The 24,392-nt window shown below is 37.9% G+C and overlaps 1 protein-coding gene and 1 long non-coding RNA gene across 12 annotated transcripts in view; one reads left to right on the forward strand and one right to left on the reverse strand.

Annotated features, from left to right (window-relative positions):
• LOC114936159 (uncharacterized) overlaps positions 1 to 7,092 on the reverse strand; it is a 366,697-nt gene extending 359,605 nt beyond the window's left edge. For 8 of the 9 annotated variants that reach the window (XM_085481731.1, XM_085481739.1, XM_085481733.1 and 5 more), the window contains exon 1: positions 6,057 to 7,092. The gene's annotated coding sequence lies outside the window, so the exon portion shown is untranslated. Of the gene's footprint in view, positions 1 to 3,310; positions 3,798 to 6,056 lie in introns of those variants that run through there. The other variant, XM_085481732.1, reaches the window with a different exon arrangement.
• Positions 7,093 to 7,212: 120 nt separating this feature from the next.
• Positions 7,213 to 24,392, forward strand: part of LOC114931268 (uncharacterized) — a 29,891-nt gene continuing 12,711 nt past the window's right edge. For 2 of the 3 annotated variants that reach the window (XR_003819641.1, XR_003819640.1), the window contains exons 1-2: positions 7,213 to 7,344; positions 9,602 to 9,707. This is a non-coding gene — a long non-coding RNA (uncharacterized LOC114931268). Of the gene's footprint in view, positions 7,345 to 8,368; positions 8,481 to 9,601; positions 9,708 to 24,392 lie in introns of all 3 variants that reach the window. The other variant, XR_003819642.1, reaches the window with a different exon arrangement.

Genomic DNA, 24,392 nt, shown 5'->3' on the forward strand with positions numbered 1-24,392 from the left:
CTTCATATAATGTAAATTATATTCGTAGAACGCCCGTATCACACGTTCTTTAATTTAAATTTAAAATTTCATAAGACCTCTTTAAAGTAATTCGTCTTTTATACAATGTAAAAAGATTGTGATGTAAGAAAAATTCTCCGAGAAAAAATGATGTCATATGTCAAAGAAAAATAAGTAAGAAATAATATTGTTATATAACTTTCAGATACCGAAATAATTTATTTTATTTTTATAGAAAGTTATAAAGAAAAAAATAAATCGCAAAAAACGAGTAAGATTTTTTGTCCCTAATGAGTTTCAATTATTATTAGTCGAAAAGGGGAAAATCACACAAAGTTCTCGAAACTGCGGACATTTAGCCTAAGATAGTTTCATACACATTACGTCATAGACCATATAAAACACTTCTGCGATTCCAATCTCTCATACATATCATGGTCATCAACGATGATGTCACGAGACAATTTTTCATGATGATGAGGCAGAAAAAGATGTGCACAAGAGTATTTACTAATTCATCATGTAGTTTTGGACATAATTCATAAATTTTAAACCATGCAGAGCATTATAAAATTGCATTATGCGACCTTTGATCAAATCTCGAAAGAATAAGCTATAAATGAGTGAATGTCGGAATGGGATTCACTGTACTTCCCGCCTGACGTAAACTTCCGGTGTGCGCAGCTACCTCTACATAATGTGAATTGATAGCGTTCAAATGGGAGGTGGAAAATTAAAGTCACATATATATGAGAGAATAAATATAAAAAGGACACTTAAACAATTAGATGCTCGTAATATTCATAATGTTCGTTTAATTAAAATGACTATTAAAATTTAAATTATTCGCTTCCGCGTGCAATTAGATCTCTTTAAAGATAATATTGTCGATTTTATTTTCCTCGAACATTTCGCAATATTACGTTATGTCAAAAAAAAAAGTATCAATAATGATAATATATGTTTTTTCTATATAATGAGTTTAATATTAAAAGAGTTTTAATTAAACATAGATAAAAATATTATTTTAATATTATATTTTTATTACATTTTTCGCAAAATAATTATTGTATTAAAAATTACATATACATATAATTTTTCATACAATAATTACATTTCACAAAAAGTGTAATAAAAATATAAAATGTTTCTATCTGTTAAAGCTTTCTTAATATTAAACTAATTGTAGAAAAAAATCATTTACTCATTATAATTTTTGTTTACTAAAATCTGAATGATCAAGACATGATTTCTTTATTCAATAAAAATATAATCTATATAATATTTTAATATATACTAAAAAGAACACAAATGCATGTGTAGGTGCGTTTTATGTAAATTGAACGCAGTTAACACCTGTCAATCAACCTAACGATTATGTCACGTCATTATGGGGCGTTTGTCACAACTGTTATACCTGCGGTGAAACATTCTAGTAAAGTCGCCTAAGTCTCATTGTGAAAAACGTATCGATTACACGGGTATCGTTGTAAAGACCTTCGGGCATCAGGCCTTCAGTAGGTAGGTGTGACTTCCTACGGGTACTGTAAACACGTGAAAACCGCCGACTAAACGCCGGCGCTAGAAAAAGGGTCCCTTTTCGCGCGCGCGGCAGGGAGGAAGAGGAACACAGTAGAAAAGCCTTCAATAGGATGAAAGACGACGAGGTCGGAATGTCAGTGGGACACGCCCATCGGAAGGTACTGTAATTCGATGCGTTTGTGCGACGCGGATGCGCGTCAACTTGCGAGAGACAGAGCGACGAATTTTTACGCGCGGATCTATCTGTCAAGCGGCTCTTCTACTTCTTCCTCTCTTTTCCCACCTCCTCTTCCCAGCATGAGAATTATCGTGTTACTCGGTTACGTCACGTAAAAAAAAAGAAAAAATACAGCGGTTATACGCGAGAAATGCGATCCGATCGGAGACACGATACATGATGTAAATGCGCGGAGCACGTGGTGTAAATATCGCGCGCGTTGCTCGTCAAATCCCGAAGCTGTAAAAACGAATCCCGGGATTCGAACGAGCAAGAAGGCACATGAATATATCGCGTCCCTTGTAATTTTGACCGCGCCTCCGGTCAGGCGAAAATGTACGCGTTTCACGGTAACTCGCGTGTAAAGCGCAAATCACGATCAAACGAACGAGCACGAACGATAGCGAACAAATATCAACCAGCGCATAAAAAAGCGTTAATTAGTAATTTTCAAAATATTTGTTAAGCTTTTATGAAAAATATTTGTATGAGGTAATTTACATATCAGATAATATAAGATCGATTTTTATACAATTTTTCTTAATTAAAAAAAATTTTTTTTGATATTTTATTCGCGATAAGTTTGTTTAATCTGTAATCCGGATTATCGTTTATAAGTTTGAAATTTGCTTTAAATCCGCGTCCCCAATCCTCAAAATCCATTTTAGTCAATTGGTGAAATTAGCGAACAATTAAACATAAATGAGAAAATAAATGATACCTATGTATGTATTTATTGGTAATTCCTGTTAATTAATATCGTGTAACATTATAATCGTTATAATCGTAATAATGACTCACTATGTAAAACATATTGTCAATCGTCGTTGTAATTATTTATTAAGAACATGATTAATATACAGAGAATTTAAAATACATATCTCAACTATATATGTATGTATATTGTCAATTCTACTAGCTTGGAAAAATGAATTTTGCAGCTAATAAATAAATCAGTATATATAACGAAACATTCGCGTAAAGTATACAGTATACTCTGAAGAAAAATTATTTTATAACGATTGAAAAAATCGTTATAATCGCAATAATGACTCACTATAAAACATTCAATCGGCAATCGTCGTAATTATTCATGAAGAACATGATTGATCTAAAGAGAATTTAAAATATATATCAGTTATATAGGTATATCTTATCAATTTTGCTAGCTCGGAAAAATAAATCTTGCAGCTAAATAAATTAATATATATAAAGAAACATTCGTGAAGTATAAATTCCGAAGAAAAATTATGATTTTAGAACGATTGAAAAATTTGCGATTCAAAAACCTCCATAAAAAAAAAGTCCTATCTCAGAAAATTCCAATCATTTGTTTCAATAATAGCTCCACTTCATTTAGCTACACGTTTCTATCTTGTTTCTATTTTTTTTATATTAAAACATACAGTTTTGAAAACATATAGTTTTGAAAACATAAATTATGAATAAAATAATAATACGTAGAAAAATGTGGCTAAACAAAAAGATTACAGAAGCCTTCAAAGTGCTTCTTCGCGTAGCGATAACGAAATTATATACATCCATACATACTTTAGTCGAGCAATGTCGTTTGAAACTGCGACTTTAAAACACGTTGCTGCCGAGCCCCAACAATGTCGACGAAAAAGTCTCCGCTGGACACACCGTGTATATTTCACGCGCTACTTTAATAAACTCACAATTTTTCTGACATCTCTTTAAGCACATCCTTCAAGTATCGAACACGTACACACGTGCACCGACCGACTCGAGTTTGCAGAAACGAGGACATGAATTTGCGGAATCCGCCGCGAGGAGGTTTCAGGTTACGTGCGGCATTCGGCGCGATCGCCAGTGAACAAATGAAGCGAGACGATGGTATCTCGCGACGAGAGCGAGCGAGCGAAAGGGCACGACACGTGAGACGAACGTGAATTTCGAAACGCGGCTATCGCGCGGACGTAACGCGATAATTCACCGGCGAACGCGATAAGGATAATCGCTGGCGAACTGGCGACGAAAACTCAAGCAGCCACACGCTCCCATTTGTCTACCAATCTGAAGCTCGCGAGCGACTAACTTCAGACGGGACGTTTGCGCCCCCTCCTTTCTTTCTCTCTTTCTCTTTAATAGATGTATCTCGATTTCATGCGCTTGAAATTACATAGACTGCAAACGCGATACTTTCCATATATTTTTTTCAGATCACATTTCCTTTGATATTTGATTCTTGTCATTTATATTAAACTTCGATTTATACATTTTAGATCAATCATTTTCTGATATTATTATTTCTGGTATTATTACTATTATTATTTTATTGTGTATATATGTCAGGAAATGATTAATCTCAAATGTATAAATCAAAGATAAATGACAGCACCACCTCCACTAAATATTATTTTGTTAATTAAGCATATAAAAATATGTAAATTAGATACATATATATTTAAATAAATACATATTAAATCTAACGAAACGTATATTTGATTTAAATACTAATATACGTTCAATTAACAAAATAGTAATTTAGTGAAAAGATTTAGTCAAGTTAACATTTTTTTATAAAAAAAATAATATATTTAAAAATAATATATATATATTTAATGGCTAAAAATTGTGTAAATTATTCGAACGAAATTTCCATTAACGATCGCAAGATCGAGAATCAATCAGCATTAAAACGAAAATGTTATTCGTGAAATAATTAACGATAATTTACCATATTATTCTTTTCTGAGACTGAAATAAATTATAAACGCATTTTCATACGTGTACAGTTTGCACATAACATTATATTATTTATACTTTCAGATATTGCATAATTAAATATTATTTCTTTTCTTTTTATAAATTATTTTTTAAACGCTCTCAATTAATCATGTTTCATTGTTAATACATATTATTCGTCCATATTGATAGTTTCACTTTCACTGTAACATTCGATATCAAAAGTGTCAAACTGTCAAGATGTAAATCATCGCTTAATCGAATTCGTAAATACCGTCATTATATTCTTTTAATAACATTTTCAGTTGCAGCAATGCAAATCACAATCGGACGCAATATTTAACTTTGAAAGTTATATATACATGATTAAATATATATTTGATACGTATATAAAAAGCGATTGCTATGTATTTTTGATCTGCATTTTCATATTTGGCTTTTAGATTTAAATACATAATACAACTTGATGTGAAATATAAGTTACCTATATATGAATTCTGAGTATTTCAAATTAAAAAGAAAAACTTTTTTAAACGGATAAAGATTACTCGAATTGAAAATATTATATAATATTGGATAATCCTGATTACGATACATACAGTATAAAAAAGTTATATAGATATCCAGAATTAACTGACATTTCTTTCGTTTAATAATTTTTTTTTCGATTTAATCCCTTTTAACGCGTACTAATAAAAAACCAATAATTAGTTTTTGCAACATCATACTTTCGCGCGCAGGATAGAGTAGAAATTATATAAAATTTCTTCTTCGGCACACTTCTCTCCGAGCAGCTCTAATATACCCAGTGGAATAAGTAACTCACATCTTAAGACGTGTATTCTCATTAATTGTGCACGTGACATTAATATTTACCGTGGCGGAAACGTGCCGCCGCAAAATCTGCAAGATATTAAACTGCGATATATCGGAGTATCTGCTCCGATTTGATTCCCTTCACACTAAATATATCGAATTTCGGAAGAAAAACCAGAGACGTAGAAACGCATCGCGTGACGTCACCTTCGCGCGCGCATAAATATTCTATATACGCGTATATTCATAATATATACACGAAGAGAATCTTCTCTTAGAATTTACCCTGAAAATCGTGGTAATCATAGATAATATGGTATTGGAAGAATTTTATACGAGTTTCTCTAATTAATATTTGACACAATATATAATATAAAATATAATATACAATAAAAAAAAATATTTTACATCTTATTCGGAGAAACTCTTGTAAAATTCTTCCAGTACCATATTGTCTCCCGATTATCATGATTTTCAGGGTAAATTCGAGAAAATTCTTTCCGTGTGCGTATTAATCTCGTAGAAGCGAACGATACCTTATATACGCGACACCCACGCGAGAGATGTCATTTTATCGCGAGATCTTATTTCATCACCCCGCGAATCGCCGCCTATTCTCCCGTATTTACGATCGTATACATACGCGTCACAGCATCCGTCATGTCACACACATTTACACGCGCATTGAGATGCAGTCTCTCGTAGAGACACATAAACAGGTGTTACCTATTATGTAGGTAAACCGCAAATAGGAAACTCTGTATGAATTTACCTTGCTCTGGAACACGCAGCGGATTCAGACGCGATCTTGCCGTGATGTTGTCGGTCACCTTGACACGGGGAATTGTCCCGGAGATTTAAAAACTCTTTTTCTCTCTCTCCTCTTGTCTCACCAATCGACAAAACACTTTCGAAAATAAAACCTCGGCCACTTACGTATTCCCGCGGAGTAGGTATATTTAATCTTAGCGAACACCACTGTTCCGAGAGAAAACTGCCTGTCTCTGAGAAACTCGCGGTTATCTCACACACTTTTTGTACCGTAAAATCCCGATGTACTTCCTCGCGAACCCGAATAACGCGCGCACGGACGACGATGTACGTATATCCGTGCGAGTTGAATCACGAATGAAAAAAACAACCGCTCTCGCTCCTTCTCTTTTTTTCCCTCTCTCTCTCTCTCTCTCTCTCAGTCGGCTCGCTGAACCGCCGTTGCACCAACGTTCCAACTCATAATCAGCTTTCCCCGATCACACACGAGCTCTCCTGGATTTTTTCTCAATTTCGCGCGCGACTTTCTCCTCTCTCACTGGGTGTACTCTTTTTCTCCCTCTTTCCCGCGCGCGCGTTTCCGTCGACCCGGAAACGTCAAACTTCGCCGGGGTTTGAACGTAGGCACGCGCGACCTGGACGAACGTTGCGGCAAAACACCACGACCACGACGACGACGACGACGGCGACGTACTACGTGTCGCGACGATGACGACGGCAATAACAGCGGCGGCGACGGCAGCAGCTGCGTCGGCGACGGCGGCAGCAGCGGCGGCGGCGGCGGCGGTGACGGCGGCGGCGGCTACGGCAATGGCGACGGCAAACACGACGACGTCGTCGATACACAACCGGCGCGGGCGCTTGGAAACGGAAACGGGGTGTATATTACAAATGCAGCTGACGGAGGAAGCCTCGATGCGATTTTTTGTAAATATTTTTTGAGAGGGTGAAGAGGTAAAAGGCGAGCGATGCTGGTTAGGCGACGGGACTGCGACTGCTTGCTTGCTAGCCGCTAGCGGGGGCCTGGCGCGACAGCGACTGCCCGACGGCAGCGCCCCTCTCTCCCCCCTCTCCGGCTCCAGCGAGCCCCCACCACCGCGCGCGCTCCCCCTCCCCGCTACGCCTCCTCCTCCCGCTAACTTCACGGCGCGGCGTCTCGCTCCCACTCTAGTCCACCGTGGAGTCTCGCCCGCGCGTGTTGTGTTTCTCTCTCTCTCTCCTGTCATTCCGCTGCATTCCAACGGAGCATCCGTCTCTCTCGAACCTGCTGGATATCCACCCGCTCCACGGTACGTTCCCTTCTCTTTTCCTCTTTATCCCAAAGGCTTCTCTCGCTAGATAACTCTGGGTTTTCCATCCTCGTCCGCGTAATATGCTATCGTCTCGCTCTTTCTCGCTCGCGCCTATTACAGATACTACGTCTTTTTTCCTTCCCCTCTTCGTGGTATCTCTCTTTCTCTCTCTCGCCACCACCGCCACCCGACGACGACGACGACGACGACGACGAGGCCGCCGAAACCCCTCTCCGCGGCTCGATAAACCGCCTCGACGCGCATGCCCGCGTTTTCCCTTCGTTCCCCTTCCGCATCCTCTCTCGTTTCCCATATGACCGTAACTCCGTCCTCGTCCCGTTCTCGCCCGCTTGACGACCCAGCCTGTCTGCTCGCTCGCTCATCTCGCTCTGGAGAACCGGCGATGGGGTTAGGTTAGGTTAGATTTGGTCGCGCATCGCCTGCTGACTATCACGCTCGCGCGGGTGGAGGGGTTTAGTCACTCGCTCTCTCTCTCTCTCGCTCTCGCGATCTTCTTCCTTCTTCCGTCACCACTAACACAACGAAGGAGAACTTACCGTACACTCGCGGAGTAATCTTGTTTCACCGCGCGCGCGAAAAAGAGAGCGCGAGCTAGAGAGAGAGAGAGGGAAAGAGTGATAAAGTCCGAAAGCGGGAACGTATAGACGAAGAATGCGCGCGTGAAGGAGGAAAATTCTTTATAAACGCGCGGCGGGGAAAAAGAATCTCTTCTCGCGCGCGCGCGGGTATTTTTCTACGCGTCTCTGAATGCGTTCGAAAATCGAACTCGATCCTATATATCGATTCATCGATTAACTCGCGGGACGCGATTCTCGACCGAATTCCGGCCGGTCGCTTTATTGACTCCGAAATTCGAGCGCGCGTTCTCGGATTCCCTGCAATTGTCCTGCATCTACAGCCTTTCCGAATTTCGAAACCGAGGGGGGAGGAAAGGGGGAGGGTATATGTATATGTGTGTGTATATATATATACGCGAAACGCGACGCATCGGCATTGTTAGATCTCTCCATCCGGGCTTGTAATCTCGCGCTCGTGGTTAGGTTTAACGCGATGCTTCTTTAAAAACTTTCTGATTCATGGGAAATCCTCGCTGAAATATCTCCGCACACAAGGTTTGATTAGCTCAATAAAATATATTACTAAAAAATTTGTTTACCCGACTAAACCTTTCAAGTAAATCACCATTTTGTTAATTGAACATATATTAGTATTTAAGTCAAATATACGTTTTGTTAGATTTAATTTAAATATATGTTCAATTAACAAAATAATATTTAGTTGAAAGGTTTAATCAAGTTAACCATTTTTTACAGTGTACTCTTATAAATATGTAATAAATATCTTCGCTCTGAAAGTATATATGTGTAAAAATCAGGAAAATATGCGGAAAATACAAAATCGATGAGTTATATAAATTGACTTGATTCCGATTTTTTATTTCTAATAAACGAGGAAACTTATTATATTTTAATTTTAATGTTGCCCCGAAACACCCTAATAAATTTAAGTATAGTCGATTAGTTTTCTTTCATTTTCGACTTATTTGCATGAATTTATTTAAATACACTGCGCACGTTTTTACGTAATATTATAAAATAAATGACATCATGAATATGCAGGTTCATGAAAATTCATAGAACTACTTAAGTGTTAACACGTTGAATGCCGGCAAAGTTGCTAGTTTTCTATGCAAAGACTTACCTAATATGTACTATAATTTTGTCTCGACAAAGAATTTCAAATTTATGTTTATGCGTATACACACAATATTTACGAAAGTATATATAATTACTACATACCTACCTATAATTATTGAATTTTATTTGAACGAAATAATTTTGCAAAATAAAAATCTGGTGTGCTTGAATAATATTTTTTAAATTAATTTTTTAAATTATTTATTATACGTGTTTGTGCCATCATATGATGTCACAGATGGTAAAGCAATTGTAATAAAAGCAATAAATATTAAACGGATACCTATATAATTATTGAATTTGATTTAAACGAAATAATTTTGCAAAATATAAAAATCTGGTGTGCTTGAATAATATTTTTTAAATTAATTTTTTAAATTATTTATTATACATATTTTTGCCATCATATGGTGTCACAGATGGTAAAGCAATTATAATAAAAGCAATAAATATTCAACAGATATTTATTCGTCAAAGCTGAAAATTTTTAATTTTTGCAACTTAATATCAACATATGTCTGTATCTGTATGCGTAGGTCGGATCAAAATTGTGTCAACATCAAATATTGAAGGGAAGTGGCACTCAATCAACGAGTTCTAGAGACCAGCCATTATGGACCCGATTCAACTAGTCAGCCAAAGGTAAGCGAATCAGTTTTCTCTTTCTAGTATGAAGAAAGAACAAAGTGAACAAAATTCAGAATTGAGAGAAGCAAACAAAAGATTGAACGCTAAAGTGCATCTCTTAGAAACATTAAAAATAAAAAATATATTGTCCAATCTATACAAACATTATTAAAAATGATAAAATCTCTCTTCTATCTCTGAAATAATTTCACAATTAAATCGATCGAAAAAAATAAAATATTGAAAGTAGATGAGAAATAGAGACGTTAAACAACAGCCCACGCAAACATCCTGTTGTGTTCGCGATATTCTGTAGTATATCCTCGCACAAAGCCTGAGAGAGATCCTTCGAGTCTGATTCCAAACCAGAGGACCATGGCGTATCATTCGAGCCTCTTGCATACATACACAGCATCGGTTCAGTATCTCTCACACGCCTTGTTCGCATGTTCACGATTATCGTAGTCGCGATGTCACAACAGAGATCGGCTGCATCCACGGTTCATCTTGATTTGGTGCCGGTTTCGTCCTGTCGATCTAAAGCGCAGTGAAAGCAGACACTGCCTGACTCTAATGGATCACCCGTGCTTCCTTTGCATGCGAACTCTCGGCTTTTACATCTGTCCTCTAACTCGGTGACACGGAATACATTTCGTTCTTTTATTCCTTTTGTACAATGTGTCGCGAAACACGCTATAAAGGAAACGATCGCACCATTCATTTTAATAAGACGGATCTTATGATTAATTTACAATCGATTTTCACTTCACTATTATATCCTTATGGTCAGCAATTTCAAAATTTCGAAATAAAAATTTTCAAATTGAATTTTTAAATTAATTTTAAAATTAAAAAATTTAATTGAAAAACTTTTTAATTTTTTTATGTTCTGCATTCAAAAATTTTTATTGAAAAATCAATTAGCAAGACTTAATATCGCAGAGTAACAACTAATAGTCTGCTAATATATTAATTAGCACGACAGAGCATCAACGTGCCTCTTTCAATCGATAAATGGAAACGTTTGATAATTAAGAAGAGAGAGAAATATTTCGCGAGAAAATGGAGAAATGAAGCGCGTAAATGTCTGTCATGTCGTTCGTGGGATTTCTAATCTCAGCTCGTTGTTACAATCGCAGGAACGTCTATTTGCTTTCGTGTTACGGCTGGTGAGCATCTCCGGTGCAAAACTCTTTCTTGAGTGAGTTTCGATATCGCAACGGAAACGGAAACGCGCCATTCCTGCGTCGCTGGCTCTGATAAGCTCAGCTACGTCTCTACCTTGAGATAAATACACTTTCCATTTTCAAAACCCATATACCACCGCTATAGAAGCGGAAGTACGCGTCTGCACGAAAATTCACCTTCCGTTTTGTCCGCAACTGATTTTTTTTTATGTTGTAGCAATATCAAAACGATTGAAACTTGAACTTTTTTTACATTAAGGGCCGATTGTTCTTGGTAAATTTTATCCGACTAAAATAGCATATTTTCATCTTTAAAAAAAAAAGAACATATGCTATCTGTATATTTACGAAGAAATTGGAACAACCGACCCTAAATGTTTAAGAAAACCCTAAAATTTATTTAACAAGATTCACAAGACACAATATTTAAAATATGTTTTCGACAAGCTTCTATTATATATTTATGACAATCTCTGAAGTTTTATAGTTCAATTTTAATTTATTTTAATTTTAATTTAAGTTTTTTATACTTGGACAACTTTTTACAATAAAAATAAAAGAGATAAAATTATTCGACAATCTTTCTGTATTATAATATAACGATTTATCTTTATTTTATCGATAAAAATTAATTTAGCTAGAAAGAAAGTGCTTATACAAAATTGAATAAATATTAATTTCTCAATCTTTATAAATACAGAAAAGTTTTTGAAATAGTAAAAAACTAAAACGTAAGGTCTCAACTTGTCTTTTAACTATACTTGATTGTCAATTAATTTAGATAAAGCGATTATAAAACTCGCAAATGCGGAAAACGCTCGAAATCGTGTCAGTTTATGATTTATATATCAGACGGTTTTCGCGTGGCATAATTCGATGTAAAACGCGCTATTGAATACACACGTGTTTCCTGTGTCGGTGCACACAGGGTAATTGTAATATTGCATAATCGCGAAACGCGAAATTATTCGACGTGCGAAATGCCGGATGGCATCACATCGTAACATTGAAAAATGAATAAGCGAATTGGCGCACGCTCCAATGCAAGGCAAGGCACGTACCGGCGTATAAAAGCGAGAAAGAGAAAATATATAGATGACAAAGAAATAGATCGCGGGAGAGGGAATGGAGAATACGTCGGAACATGTGAGATAAGAAAAAGAGAGAAACGGAGGGAAAATAGAAGGGGACAAAGGCAGCCGCGCCGAGGTGTGACACGTAACAACGAGAAACGAGGGGTACGAGGTGATATTTTTCATGAAGCCGAACTAAATAAATTTTTTAACAAAAACTGCTGACTCGTCGCGTTATGCTTCTTTCTTTTCGCTTCTTCTTTACCAGCCAGCCAGCTGTCATCTTTTTCCTTTTCTCCCTCTTTCCCTCATCTCGCGCGTTGCTTGCTTCGTTTCGAATACATTATTCGCGATACGATACAAACGCTTATGGTATTTCGATATTATCGAGATATCTACGCTTTGCCACCGATGCCTGATAATATTATCCACGTCGATACCTGGTATTCAATATTAGCTACATGTTGATACAACACGAGGGAGAGAGGCAGTAGATTGCAAATAGGATGTATCAGATCTCTCCTGGGCATAGATACGTTCCTTTCCATCATCGCAAGTGATGCGATTTATAAATTCGAATTTATAATCGAATTTTACGGACAATATTTTATGCGTAAAGAATATACATTAAGACTCCGATATACAATATATGTGGTAAATTTGCAATATCAAGACTTATTTAAAAAATATTATTTCAATAATTATGCTATTGCATGAAGTCGCGTGTCGTCACGTGTCATGTGATGCTGTGTTTTGTGCTGAAAAGTTAAGTAGGGGCATCGATTTTAAAATGCATGCTCGATTGTAAAGCCACGTGTCGGACTTGTACTTTGTGACTCGTTTTCAACCGCTCTGAGGAAGTATCTATAAAAGAATACGTTTAATATTAATTTTATTTAATAAAATCGTATTATTTATAATGTGAAATTGAGGCTTTAAAATCGATATAGAAATTTGACGAATGCATATCTCATAATATACATATACACATATATGCACAGCTGTAAGCTATACGTTCTAGAACAACGTTGTTATCTCGAACAGCGCATATGTATTGGCGTGTAATGAGTTAGTAATACATATCATAACACGTGGCATGCATAATGTAAATTACATGACGTAAAAAATTATATATATATATATATATATATATATGTACAATTATATACGAAGAGAATTTTATAAAAGTTTCTCTGATTAATATTTATCACAATAAAAATATTACTTTTTACTTTGTCAACCAAAAGTATCAATGTTTTCATCTAACATATTTTTATTCCATGTGAATAAAATTTACATTATTGCCACGTATATTGTGATACGTATTAGTAACTCATTACATACCGATACATATGCATTGCTCGAGATAACGACGTTGTCCTGGAACGTGTATAGCCTACAGCTATAGGCAGCAGCACAATTTTGCAAAAAATATCGTAAGAAAGATATTATATTAAAGAATATATTTACCTACTCCGATTTATTTTGTTAAACGATGCAATAGACATTTTCTATTTGTCGCTATATACTACAAATGCATCAAATTGCAAGGTACATCGAAGCATTCACATTCTCTCTCTTTCTTTCTTTTTCTTTCAAAGTTTTATATTTATTTTTATTACTACTGTTTATTCATTATTAAATAAATACACAAAGAGAATTTTCTCTTATAATTTACCTTGGAAATTATGGCAATCGTGGGACAATATGGTATTGGAAGATTTTCTCTCTGATTAATATTTACCACAATAAAAAATATTAATCAGAAAATTTCTTGTAAAATTCTTCCAATACCATATTGTCCCACGATTACCATGATTTTTAGGGTAAATTCAAAGCAAAGTCTCTCCATGTATTACACATACATATACATATATTTATAATGATGGCGGACGTAAATATAATATAAATTGACACGAAAGAGTTCACGTTTATAAATATGCAATTTTTTGCGGAGTATCGATGATTGTAATCGTGTTGGTTATTTTAAAAAGGATGATATTATCAACGAAACATCTTGCGCATCGATACTCGTTCGATCCTTTTCAAATGCTGTCGCAGCCGGTCCATTACAAAGATAAAATATTCCACGGAAACGTCCGGGAGAATAGTCGAGTAATGAGCGCATCTTGTACGCATGAAAAAAGAAAAAGGGATCGTGGCGACAGGAAGAGAGAGAGACAGGAAGGAAGGGACGCAATGAGAGGAAGATTTTCGACAACGTATAAGCGCACGAATAGGGAAACAGCGATTCGATCTACACCCTCGGCACCATTTCATTCCACCGGGATGTAGCCCGAATCGAGGAACAAGCGTAACACACTGAGCAGAATCGAGAGGAGACGGGCGCGAGAAAATAGGCGATATAATTCGAGAGAGAAACAGAGACAGAGTGTCCAGAATGAGAAGAAGAAGAGCGTAAAAACCCCCTCAGGGGTTTCGACTCAGCATCCCACGATATCTACATCTATTTTTGGCCACGGTCAGCTGTAGTTGCACGACATTAGCATAATGAAGACGGTTCGCCTCCTCTCTCGTTCTACCAGCGTTCTACCACGTGTATCCGTCTCTCTCGCTTGCAGCACGTACGCATATACTCTCATATACATACACACACACATGCTTATGTATACGTGTACATTTATTCTTTCCCTTTCTTATCCCATCTCTTTCCTTCTCTCGTTTCGCGAGAGAGTGGTCCGGTAACACCGTTGACACCGGCGCTCCGAGATGCTGCGAACGCACTTGGCAGCGCCAAGTTACACAAACGCGAAGCCTCCACTCGGAGAAAATATCAAATTATCAGGATGAGCAAGAGAGAGAGAGAGAAAGTATGTGTGCGCGAGTCGGCGGAAGTCGTGGTCTAACAGAACCAGTTTTGGCCGCTAATCTGAACGGTATATTCTCTCTATATCTCGCTCTTCTTGTCCCGAAACGATTATGGATTTTTCGCGATCGCGCGATATTATGTTTGTCGAAATTTACAAACAACGATAAAAATAATTATTTAAATCGTTTTGTTTAAATATGAAAAATTTACATATTTTTCTTGGAATGACAGATGTAAAGAAACATACATTGAAATTATTAATTAAAATAATTTTTAGAGGCTTAAATGTTTTCAAACTGAACGATACTCTGATGGAATTTAAAAAAAAAAAGTTTAATAAATAATACAGCAGTATAACTTTACTGGCAAGATGATACAGTTACATAAATCATAACTTGATATATTTATTCACACATACACCCGCACACATACTGCCTTGTATAGAATAAGACAGGAATATGCGTTTGTCGCGCGAGAACGACGGAACAACGCGCTGATAAAATTCCACAAGATTTCGAGGGGTTTCAGAATGGTGGCCTCTCGTGGACGATTTACAAGCGAGTTCGGTGATTCGCCGAGTGCGCAGTGAAAAGAGTACGAGTCGAAGCAGAGAAGGGCAAGAGAAGAGGGTCGAACGGGCGATGCAAGAGACGTCGGAAGAAAGATGAATAGAGAGAGAAAGAGAGAGAGAGAGAGAGAGAGAGAGAGAAATACCGATGACGAAGCAGGACAAGAGTCCGTACAAAGGAGCAGCAGCACGGAAGGGAAGAGTGTAGGGGGAGAAGAAACCTGCTCCAAGACGGCGGATCTCTCTCCCTTTCTCTCCCTCGGTCTTTTTCTCTCTTTCATGTGCCGCGCTAACAATACAATAAGATAACAAGCTACAGACGGAGGGGCCCATCGCTAACTCGACTTTCGTGGATAACTCGGGGGCGTCGCACCACGGGGCCCGTAAACGCGTTCCTATATATCCACCACGCGAGTTATATCGTGTCGCCGCACACCACCGAAATACCACTGATTTTCTCTCTTTGCCCTATGTTTGCCCTAATCTTTGCGAGAAGATGCCAGCCTCATAATCCCTCTTGTAGCGATAAAATTGCTCGTTACGCCACACGTGGATCGCACCGTCGAGGTCTCGTGGGAGCTCGGCGCACTCGGTCCCTGTGTATATACACGACGATAGCCGGAAATTTATTGGGAATGATAAAAACGAGAGCGCGAAATTATCGTTCGAGTCGCGACCTCTTCGACTAACGAACTGCCGATCGACGAACTCAAGATATATCGCTTCCCTCTTCCCTTGATTCCCTTCGCGAAAAAAGTACCTCTTTACGATAACTTCATTAATTTTTACTTTGCACTCGGTATAATTTTTTATCCCTTATTTCGCTCTCGCTTGACTTTTTCTTCTTCCTCTTATATGTATATAATTGTCGTTTTAAATTTTTTTAATAAATTTACTACGAGAAAGTTCGTAATTATTTGCTAATTATGTTAATTATGTTGATCTACTTATTAGCTCATAATTTTTATACATAATTTTTATGTGTGTGTTTAATGTTTTAAAAGAGATTAATTCTAGATCTGAGGTAAATCTCCGTCTGTCTCTGCACATACATAATTTCTCGTTTACGTTAAATCATGGTTTTACGAATTTTTAATTCGAATTTATTATATGTATTTTTGCTTTATACACACATTGATGTATCTTCCAATTTGTTATCCCAATTATTATTTCAGACAATTATATTTGTGAATTTTATGATATTTTTTTCTTAATGTTGTAATACAATTTTTGTAATCATTTTATAAAGAAGAAACATAATTTATTTATTCTAACAATATAAACAATTATACATTTAAGTGCTATATTTTTGTTTAACATTAAATTTTTTTATTTGCATAAATTATGTAAATAAAAAATGCAGTTACATACACGTATGTACATTAGGATCAAAATTCTTTTTCTGGTTAATAATGTACGGTTAATAATTCACATGATTGCGAGAGAATTCGAGCTATGAGTTGACTGATATTGGAGTATTGTTGTCCAATATAACTGAATTAATCGGAAAGTTGGTCGGTAGCTCTCGGTAACTTTTTTTCGTAGAAACAAACATCGCCATTAATTGGCGAGTGTGTTCCAAATCTAACTGGCAAATTCCAACAACACGGCGAGCACGATTCTCATCGCAAACTCTGATTCGCTCTGGATCTTTCATTTCAGTTTTATTCGCGTGCTGAATATATCATTTAATCATATTGTTTTATATCGCTGAAAATATAACGCCAACTAATTTCTATTTGGCAGTTTGATAAATCAACATCGTCTGGCGATTAAATATTGCCGATTATTATCTCTTGATATCTAAACATATCTTTATATATTTGAATATCTCTGAATAGTATACAGGAAAAAGAATTTTCATTAATTTCAAGTTACCAATTATTATTGACCAAATTACAGATGTAAAATTAGATAGATAGAGATACAGAAAACCACCCCAATAATTATATATATGTATACCGAATATATTTTGGACTGGAAAGGGAGAGGGTACGCGTTTTATTTAATTCTACGCGAGAAGTATTAATTCTAATTACCGGTGTGCCTCTCTGGTAGTCAACAGTAATTAACGACGCAGCGTCGTTTGTCTTCATCAGCGGTCGCGTTTTCTTTTAACGTCATCGACTTATTAATGAACGTCGGTGCACATCGTATCCGTGTTTCCCTGATTGGTATGGGGAATTTAAATCGTCGGGTCACCAAAGCGGATCAACAGATCGCCCTTTGAAATCGCGGCTAACTTCGTCGCAAGCGAAATAGTCGAACTCTCTAGGTTGCCAATCGCGCCAGTATGCCTGGACACTAAATCATTCCGCTGATGCTCTCGACTCTCTTGGGATTACAAACGATCCACTTACAAGCCGGTCGGGATTACAACGGCGGCAATCGATTAATCAGGGTATACTTTACGCGATCGACTGGCAAAGAATAAGCGATCGCTGCGAAATAAGCAATCGCCCCAGAAGTTGTTGCGAAAACCGATAATAATGCATCGAGTCTAATAATTAGTAGAAGGCTGCAGACACTACCAAACTACTTTGCAAAACACACGTACAGTCGTCTCTTTCAAAGTCATTCTTTTTTTTCCTTGTAATTAATTTTTTATTCCCTTTTCTTTTTTCTTATTTACGTGCTGCATATTTTTATTTTTAAATATGTTTCTTAATCATATATATTTAAAGTTTTAATAATTTTAAAAGATGTCAGAGAGGAATTGAGAAACACAGAGAGAGAGAGAGAGAGAGAGAGAGAGAGGAAGAGAGAAATATATGTTTTATGAGACTTGAGCAAAGTAAATAAAATTGTTTACGTATTATTTGAAAAACACGTAGTATATTCTTGACAATCGAATCATAAACGTAAAATATATATACGACGTATACGTTATGTTTTCGATTGTCAAGAATATAGTGTTCGCACAGATCGCAGGATATTGACTTTCGGGGAAAGGTGTTTTTCGGGTAATCCCCAAGGTTTGACCGGGCCGGATGAAAGTCGCGTCAGGCGATAATTACGTCGGAACGGACAAAATAACGAGGGTGGTGCCTCGCACACGTTCGCAATCGCGGAATCGCATTTCGTTGTCTGAGTTTCTCGTTCTTCGTCTCGCTGGCGTTATCCCGAGCAAATAACATTTGCCATTGCGAACACGGCGCCGGGGCCGCGGGACAAATTGATCCCGCTGCAGTCACGTACCGCCTCGTGTCGGAACAACATAAAAATGTAATTACTCCTGTCATCGGGAACGGGCGCGAGAGGTGGTGGCGAGGAAGAGGTCGAGTGAATTGAGGGAGGGACGTGATGTTTAGTTTGGCAATGCGAATCGAGTGCGAGAAAAGAGTATGGGTGCGAGAAAACTTTGTCGAAATAAATCTCGTTAGTCAGTGAACTCGTGAGAGTCGTTGTTATGTATGACACTTGACCTGCGATATTGATTTTAGACATTACACAAACTTTATCTCGCTCTCGCCCGTTCTAGCACGATCGTAAACGGATATCTCACCGCCCACGAAAGGCATAAGAAACTGCGCTGCAATGTTGTTGCACAGCAATAATTGGCGAACGCGAGCTTATTTCGTTATACCCTCTGTTTTAGAGCAAGACTCGCAATTCCGAGGGTACCGAGGCTTTTAAATACGCCAAAATCAGATTAGCACGATTGTAACGACGCGGACTAATTTTAATTATATTAATAACATAACTTTGCTACTGTCAACCAGCTGTACGCTAACAAATAAAGAGACGCTTTAATTTAGGACACCGCGAGAGATTCCGCGACAATTAAACGGTATGCAACGGAAACCTCGCACAAATATCGAAACTGGAACTGACTAATTGCTTTCTTGAGTATTACATGATACTACGGTCTTTATTCATTACGGTGCAAAGTTGCCTTTGTGTGAGCTGCCGTTGTAACGGAACTTCATCCTATTGTATGGAAAGTTGCCGAAGACTATTAACCAACTCTGGGCATTAATTCGCTCGTATCGGACGACAACGGAGAGCGATATTAGTTAATTATTATGAAATTAACGGGGGAGAGAGTGTCGTGCGATACAACACGTCGCACACATTGTCGCGAGATACGAGCATGCAAGTAAAGGGGAATAAAACGTATGCGGAACGATCGCGACGTCCGTCAGGCGCCGCACGAGCAGTTAAAGGTTAATCGCCCTCGCGTCTGACCACACTGGCGAAATTATCGATCGCAAGTTTGCGGTTCTCTCTCTCTCGCGTGAATATTCAGTAACCGCCCCCTCGCTTTATCATCGTTTCGGCGTAGACAAGATTCAAACGAGGAGGACGCGCCGCGCACGAGAATACGCGCGTGCGAGAAAACTCCCCCTTATTTCTGAAGAGGATCGTTTCTTTTACGCGTCTGACGTCCGCCGACGATTATTCTCATCGGATGAGCCACGACGAAAATTCACCGGGAAATTCCTCCGCGTCGACGAGTCCTGGAACGCTAAATAACTCCTTTTACTGCGCCAAGGTACGCTACATCTTCGCTCGTGTAACCGAATTGGAACGTATTGCTCCGGAATACTAACGATAAGAGCTTTCTGTTTCGAATATATATATATACGTATATATATATCCTTATATGCTCGGATATATCTTTAGAAGCTTCTAGTATCTTTTGTTTATCTTTGAAATATTTTAGAACAGGTATGCTTTAAAAATAAAGAGTCGACGATGTGATTTATGAATTAGAAGCGATCGAAGAACTGGGAATTTTTTAATATTAAATGCAATTTATAAATGCACATTAATAACATATAACCATGTTTTCCTTTTAACTTTACTGAATTTTGATTTAAGAGTTAATTATAGACAGAGAGAGAGGGAGAGGTTAATAAATTATGAAATAATAAATTAAAACATATATATATATGATAATTAAATTACATATTTTTGATGAATGATTACTTTCCATTATATAGTTATAACGGTAGCAACCTCCCTTCATTTCGTTAGGATAGCGAAAATATCTCTCCCTCAGATTTCTGAGGGTGTTAGAAAAGGTATAAAGAAAAATAAGAGGGTGAAGTGTATACGAGACTTTTGACATGGTCGTAGGGAGGTTTGAGAAGACGGGGTAACGTAGCGGGACACGTGGCGAGAATAAATTCCGATTGGGATATTCCGTCTCCCACTTGTCAACGGAGCTTTCTACGCGAGTTTACGATAAGAGCGAAATGAGGATTCCTTCGGAAAACTTTGCCCGAAGAGTCCTGCCCGTCGTCGATTGGATTCATCCGCCTTCGATCGGTCGCAATTTCGCGCGCTCTCTCTTTCTCTTTTTCTCGACTGCTCAGCTTTCATTGGATCCCGGTGAATTCTTAGAGAACCGTCGAGATTTTGATACGTATTTTATCTCCGCGCACGTCGCGGACCATCGAGATGACCGGCTTGGGGCCTAACGAGATCAATGGCCGCGTGGCGAGAATAAATTACGAGCCGTTTCGTCATTGACCGTCATCGAACGTGCCGTTAAATGTGCTTACCACTCTTGATTACCAGTCTGCACAATATGCACCGTATGATATTACGATGTCTAAGGCGAAAAATCACGTATTACATTCTTACATGGCATAGAATATGCAAACAAGTATATATTAACATACATATATCTATGCATATAAAACGTATATATTAACATATTTATGAAAACTAATTTTATTATTAGCATTATCAATTATTAATAATATATATGTGTGTGTGAGTACTTTCAAAATAATTTTTACTTAAAATTTCTGTATAATATTAATATTAATACTAAATTGCTCTTGGAGCAGTTATTATTAAAATAATTCAACTGTCATATAACATTCACAATCAGCTGTTTCAATTAACGCTTGTATAACACAGAAATCTTTCGTTTCCAACTGCAAATATTAACATCGTGCTTTATAACGATTTTTCGTAAAGAAAAATCATATATTTCTCAATATTGAGTTTTTCGCGCACAACAGTTTGAAATATATATATTTATCTCTACTTTCTCTGATCGCAATTTTCTTCTACAGAATATAATGAAATTTTTGATATTACTCGATGTTACTTGTATGTGTGCAGCTTACCCTCTTTCCCTCCCACCCTTCTTCCCTTTGCTAACGTCAGAACTAAACTAAATGAAGAGTTCAAACTTTCTCGTTAATGTTCCAAACGCTTCGCCCCAGATCCTACGTTGAACAAACCCGCATCGCCGTCAGAGGTTTTCTCTCGATTTTCGAAATCGACGATATTTTTCGAGTGAAATTTTTGTCCCCATTCACGTATAACGCGAAATCATCGACACGCGATCGTCCCGCGCGATCTAACGAGATCAGCGACGTCCGGACACGCGGTGGGAATAAATTCCGCGATCGGAGACGTTCCGTCATCCACTGTCATCGCGGGTCCTAAACGCGTTTGCGATAAAACTGACGAACGAAGAGAAGGTTTCTCTCTTCTTTCTTATGGAACGACTCCTGTACGATGTAACTCTCCTTCATTCGCTCGCTCGCTGCTGTTCGATCGATCGTAATTTCCGTCGGTGACTCACGAAAGAAGAGAGGGAGTCGCTGGACACCCACGTATATATATATATATATATATATACACACATATGTGTGTACATGTTACATGTGTATTATAGAGGAGAAGAGAAAAGACAGAGAGGGTGATAGCGCAGGGGCTGACTAATCGTCGAGCTAAACTACGCGACTCCCTTCTCCTTATTGGTCTTTTCTGAGAATCGGGGGTGAACCTCGTCGTGGGTTTTATCCACCGTTTATGTATTTCAACATCGAATGGAAAAGTGTCGCGTCGCAGCAAAGTTGACCATGAACATATTAAGAGCAGATATTATCGCGTCGTTTTCTTGAGACGATGTAACATATCCTCGATTAGTAGTTAGACTATTAATCAGCCAAAGACGTCGTTCAAAATTCACGGTACAGCTTGAAGAAATAAGAGAGAGCCTTTGGCTCTCCTTTAACGCCTCTCAAGAGAGGCTCATTCCGGCGCGCCGAGTAGACATTTACTTACATATTGCCCGCTAAAGTGCGGTGTATCAGCGTATTATTTGATACGTCGCTCGTAAAACGCGACGTTTCCTTGTAATATCGTCGTTCTCGTCATCGTCGTCGCCGGCTATAATCGTACATCATACGTCGGCACCATATCCAGAGACAACGACAATCTGTCCGTAAAATGATTCAGCTCGAACTGGCGACTGGATGCCAGGAAATCGATCCAAAATGATATTGCAGACGCGCGCCTGGCGCGTATCCAGATGCGTTCGGGATACGATGGGATATTTTTCCGCATGGTGAAACACACCGCACACAATAAGCATGGAAAAGCTATTGAAACGATACGTCCACTTATGTATATTATGCTCATTGCGATATAGGTTTAGTGTTGATTTATATTATATGACGCAACAAAGCACGACTCGCGAAATACTTTTCCCCGAGTATACAAACGTATTTATCTTTTTACGTATATGTCGTATATGGAATTCAATTGTGAATATACTAATTTTAGGAGATGATTCTTTATCAAAAATTTAAGGTGGGTTTCTTATATAAACATGTACTCTTGTATCCCTCCCTAGGGAGTTACGCTTTTTTAAAGAGGGAAGTATTTTTTTCTAAAATTTCAGACAAATTAAAAAAATGAAACTTAGTGGATATTTTCCGTTCCGTTTTTTTAAATTGTCTGAAATTCAAGAAAAAAATAAAAATTTAATCTTTACCTCTCTCTCTCTCTCTCGAGAAAAGTAACTCCTCAGGGAGGAATATCAGAGTATATATAAGAGACTCCCCTTAATTTTCGACAAAGAATCATCTCCTAAATTTTTTCGCACTTATTTTGGATACAGCCTATCTATTTACAAATTATGAAAAAATAATTTGCCATATGCCATGTCTCGTGTTAAATGATATAAATGCTATTTGCTATTTCTAATTTTCTCAACTTGACGGTTTTTTTAAAAATCAATATTTGATATTTTTATATTTAGCCAATTAGTAAAGTATAATACACAAATACATATATGCTGAAAAATTGAATAAAAAATGAATAGAAACATATATAGATCCATTCGAGATATTACTCAATTTGCCAATATGAATGCTCTCTCAGATATTGAAGAAATATTCACATCGTCCCAGTTTCATTAATACAATTCTCTTCGTTGCGCATTCGCGTTCATATAATATTATATATATATATATATATATATATATTTCGTACTTTCCAAATTTATAAATAAGATCCTCCGAACTGCGCGAATTTTCATTCCCACCTCATACCGCACATCGACATATCTCTCATATATATAAAAATATAATAATCACACGATATTACGCATGCATATCGCATAATCGCATTTGCTCGTCCTCGATTTCGCCAAACGAATCGTCGCAGCGTGCTAAGTTCGCTCTCGCGGCCGACAAATCGCGCTTACTTTCTCGAACGCGCGCGCTCGTATCATCTTAGCGCCGTCGCAAATCGCCAACACGTACTTACGCGATCCTCGGGAGGGATCAGCGAGCAAGTCCCACGGGTAATGACCCGCGTCGAGGAAATAAATGTAAAGATTGTCTACGAGATTCCGGACACGCGTGACCCGCGCGACTCGTCGCTGCACGGCCACATCATGGGGGTTACACGTCTCCAGATCTTACCCCTCTATCTCTCTCTTTCAGCAACTATTCAGCGACCATGACCAGTCTCAACGTGGCTCCTCAATTCTTACGATCCGGTTCGGGGGAGCTGAAACGTCAGCCCCAAGAGCGGTTCTCTTGCACGGTGCAACCTGGTTGGCGCACCTTTGACCCCAACATCCTGCACGCAGGTTGCGCGAGGTCTGCAAGGGCGTTTAATAGAAATCGAAGGAGGTCCCCCCTATCCTCTCCAATTCCTGCAGCCGCGGTCTGGTTTTTGGCGCAGCTCCAAACACCCGAGATACATCTTATCTTTTCCGCAGACGTTGACGAGATTCGATCGCCGACCTGGCGCTTAAGTCGCCTCTATAAAATGCGCATG

Source organism: Nylanderia fulva, unplaced genomic scaffold (assembly GCF_048542155.1).
Source record: "Nylanderia fulva isolate GAGA-0341 unplaced genomic scaffold, ASM4854215v1 Scaffold19, whole genome shotgun sequence".
NCBI lineage: Eukaryota > Metazoa > Arthropoda > Insecta > Hymenoptera > Formicidae > Nylanderia > Nylanderia fulva.